This window comes from Epinephelus moara, chromosome 5 (assembly GCF_006386435.1).
Source record: "Epinephelus moara isolate mb chromosome 5, YSFRI_EMoa_1.0, whole genome shotgun sequence".
Lineage (NCBI taxonomy): Eukaryota > Metazoa > Chordata > Actinopteri > Perciformes > Serranidae > Epinephelus > Epinephelus moara.
The window spans coordinates 25,420,245-25,424,192 of NC_065510.1; the positions used below are offsets into that span (position 1 = coordinate 25,420,245).

The 3,948-nt window shown below is 40.1% G+C and overlaps 1 long non-coding RNA gene and 3 other non-coding genes across 4 annotated transcripts; all 4 read left to right on the plus strand.

Annotated features, from left to right (window-relative positions):
- The first annotated feature begins 692 nt into the window (after nucleotides 1-692).
- On the plus strand, nucleotides 693-2,700 carry LOC126390378 (uncharacterized). Its single transcript, XR_007569965.1, has 6 exons — nucleotides 693-843; nucleotides 1,289-1,385; nucleotides 1,677-1,750; nucleotides 1,953-2,073; nucleotides 2,265-2,349; nucleotides 2,534-2,700. It is a non-coding gene; the product is annotated as an uncharacterized LOC126390378 (long non-coding RNA).
- LOC126391089 (small nucleolar RNA SNORD60) lies at nucleotides 1,793-1,881 on the plus strand. Its single transcript, XR_007570034.1, has one exon. It is a non-coding gene; the product is annotated as a small nucleolar RNA SNORD60 (small nucleolar RNA).
- LOC126391091 (small nucleolar RNA SNORD60) lies at nucleotides 2,112-2,200 on the plus strand. Its single transcript, XR_007570036.1, has one exon. It is a non-coding gene; the product is annotated as a small nucleolar RNA SNORD60 (small nucleolar RNA).
- On the plus strand, nucleotides 2,386-2,467 carry LOC126391088 (small nucleolar RNA SNORD60). The gene has a single exon (XR_007570033.1). It is a non-coding gene; the product is annotated as a small nucleolar RNA SNORD60 (small nucleolar RNA).
- Nucleotides 2,701-3,948: the final 1,248 nt, after the last annotated feature.

A 3,948-nucleotide genomic window follows, 5' to 3' on the forward strand; every position in this document is an offset into this window, starting at 1 on the left:
CTACTTGTTGACAATGAGTGTAGCTATAGGCCTACATAGACAATATGTAAAAGGGCTCTGTGCATTTATCAGCACATAACTCAGCAAATGTGATAAAATGAGGTATAACCACACTGGATCTTACTGCAGTTGCATATTAGGTTTCAGAATATCAAAATTATTTAAGATAAATGATCATGTTTCTAGTTTCTTGAGACAGTTAAATGTTTTAATAGGTTTTCTAAAAATGTTGAAAAATTATACTAGAATTTTCTGTTCACTTTCTAGGCAAATTTGGTACCTATTGTTGTAATGGTTTTTTAAAAATTACCATATCCTTAGTCTAACCAAAATAAACCACTATTAGAAAATAGACCACTAGTTCGTTAGCATTAATAAAAAACTACAACTCCCAGGAAGCTTTAACCTAGCTTCTGCGTCTAAGACTCATGGGAGATGTTGTTCAATTGCAACAAAATCATCGTTGTTTTATCTTTTATCTGACTAGTTGTTCAGATAATAGTATCCTGTACACTAATGGGGGCCAGATAAATAAAAAAAATAAGGTCATAAAATCCCATAACTTTTTCTCCGCTTTTCAGAAAGTCCGACAGACGTAGCTGGCTAGCCGTTAGCTTTGCAGCTAACTAGCTAGCCAAGAAAGGGGCGGTACTTCCGTTTTCAGTTGGACGGAAGCCGTAAAGGGTCACCTCCTCTGGCGCATCAGTTCGCCACAAGCAGCACGACAGGAGAGGCGAACACTCTTTGCCTCTTTTCGGCGTTTTTACCAAACTTTACTCAACCACTGCAGAGATGACTCGAGCGGGCCAGTTTGTCGGGAAGAAGGCTAAACCAGTCAAACCGGTGAGTATTGTGTTGTTAACGTGCAGAGGACTTTACATGCTAACGTTACACGTTGGTCTGAACAGGAACATGTGGATGTTCTGCAAGGGCCAGAGCGGCCACGTGGTGTTTCCACCTCATAAAACTGTAAAATATTATCTTTTAAAATAAGGAATCAAATTTTAATCGTACATTGATCTACACAGCGAGTATTTGCAAGATTGCTATTTATATTTCCAGCCCTAAGTTTATTTTTCTGTTGCATAAGAATGTGCTGCTGAGTACTGACTATATTAATCTCTTACCCCCTCACATTCTGTCTCCTGAAAATGTTTTATTTCTAAATAATGTAATAATTCAGCTAATTGCATGGACATTAAAATAATGAAATGGTTAGGATAACATTACAACTGGTGCAGCTGGAATTTATTCATGAGCCTTGCTCTCCCTTCCTCTTTCCATGAAGCCACATGGAGGCATGCTGGAGTCGTTGACCAAAGGTTGAGATGAGGAAACTGAAGATGGATTTGCCTTTCAGAGCTTCCTCATTGGAAAGCGCAAATGTGAGTTAATCTGCATCCTAAACTGCAATGTGAATAAACAAAGGGATTTCAAGGACTGGTATGCCTGAATGTGTAACACTTCCTCATGACCTCCACACTTAATTTATAAGTTAAAGGTGACAAAACCCAGCTCACCACACAGCCAGTAATGCCACAAACCCTTCTTAGACCTCTTAAGAGAGACGAATGGCAGCTCCTAATTTTAACTCTAATCAGAGGCTCTATTGATTTCTAAAGCATATATAATATATCTATTGGTCTTTTTGAAATTTGTTCTCCTTTGCCTTTCAGTTGAAGCTGGTACAGGTGAGAATGGCAGACTGAGGGATGCTAAACACCCAGGGCCATGCTGGGTTCAAGAGCTGGTGAGTCCTTGCAGTCTTGATGCTTTTTTAAAAATCAGTTTTAGCCTGTGATGACAAAATCAAACTACTTTTCTGACACCTACTATGAGAGCTGAACTCCAGCTCCTGATTCTAGCTTTAACCTGAGGCTCTGTTATTAGTATATTAATCATCACCTCAACATTGTCACTTTTCACTAACACTATTCCTCCAATTGTTACAGGTATGTTTGAGAAGACTAAACACTTCAGAGCTTTCCGGACAAAGGTCTGAGGCCGCTGTGTTTCAGATGCTCCTGAGATAGAGGCTGTTATTAACCAGGACCTCACCGGGTGTCACAGCTGGTGAGTCCCTGCAATATGTTGGCGTTTGAATCACTTGTAGCCTGTGATGACAAAATCAATTAACTTTTCTGACACCTACTATGAGAGCTGAACTCCAGCTCCTGATTCTAGCTTTTTCCTGAGGCTCCTACAGATGTATGTGCACATGATGATTGTGTCTTTGTGTGAATTAAAACTGAGCTATTTCACAGGTTGATCCATGACTCGACTCGACACATGAAGTAACTACATGATCCTGCTGGTGACCAACGACTGGTGATCTAGTTTGTTTTAACGGTAAGCCTGTGTGTACGTGTTGCATATTAACAGTACAGCCAATGATGACATACCAAATATTTTCTGACACCTCGTATGAGAGCTCTGAGCTCCTGATTCTAACTTTTATCTGAGGCTACAGTGGATAATATTGTTTGTCTGTCACACACACTGCTGTAGTCTGATCTGCATCTGTCTCTTTCAGGTGACTTATTCAAATGATGTCACTGGCTGAAAACCAATGCCCTCGAGCCAACAAAACGAACCTTCAGTGAAGAAACAGCAGTGTTTACTGAACAAGGGTTTTTGTAATATGAAGCTTTTGCATCAAACTGTAAGCTTATTTGTTGAATAAACGCTTGTTATATTCTATTTTCTGACTGGTCTGTTGTACTGGGAAACTTTGGTATGATTTGATGTTGTCTTTGGTCCATTTGTACCCAGAACATACCAACCATAATGTGACTGATAAAGGCAGTGAGTTTGCTTGCCAGAAAAAAAAACTTGTTAATTTAAAGTTGGAGATTTTATAGTCTGGTTGGCAACAGACCTTGTCTTATGTCAGTTTTTATATATGAATTTGCCAGACTAATATTCCCCTTCTGTTCGACACCACAAGTAGATGTGTTACTCATCGGCACAATCTGCAATTTGTCCGATCCCATATTCATGTATATTTACAGTGTACAAACCTGAAGAGTTTGAGTTGCATAGAGGGCATTTAAACTGAAGGATGGGGGCAGCAACAGTGTGTTCACACCTTATAGTCTATACTAGAAGTTCTCTTTTTCTCCATACCAAGGTTCCCCTTACAAGACAGAATATACCGGGGAACCCTTCATGTATGTGCCTGAAATAATTTGACGTAGCCTATATTGTGTGTGTGTTTTACTGTGTAACATAGTAGTTAATTATTTTTACTTGAAACTAATGATGATGATCCTGCCGCCATCTTGACTAGGACGCCTTGGGAGAAGATCTATTGTATCTCAATGGGACCTTCCTGACTAAATAAAAGATAAATAAATACTGTTTTTTTGTTTGTTCTGCGCTTCTGTAGTCTCAACACACACACACCAAGAGAAAGAGAGTTTCACTCTGTGTGCATATAAAGGCTAAATAAAATGCAGATTCTGATTAAATAATTATATTTTTAAATATATGTAATTTAAATACATATCAAAATGTAAAATAATGACTGAGAACTTCCCAGGGACTCCTGGTGGTCCAAGGACCCTAAATAAAGAACCACACAGGTCAGTACCAAAGTGGGCGTGACACTAGTGGGAGTCAGTGGGGATGGACTCAATGATTAAAGACATATTTTGTCCCATTTCACATTTTTTATTTTGACTTTGGTCTTTAACCTCACATGTCTAATTTCCCCGGAGGTCTCTGGGGACCTGCTGCAGCCACACAGGGACCCATATCTCCGGTCATGTGAATAAAAAATAAGCTCCCGGTTTGCTTTCCCTCTGTGCCGTGTCCTCATTTGCGTGTTTCCTGCCTGTGCTCAGCCTCAGTGCGTGTCCGGATTTCCATACAGGTGCGTCCTCGGCTCCAGCTCCTCGTTTGACTGTCAAAGCAGGCGGCGCGGCTCCTTCTCTCCGCCCTGCGCAT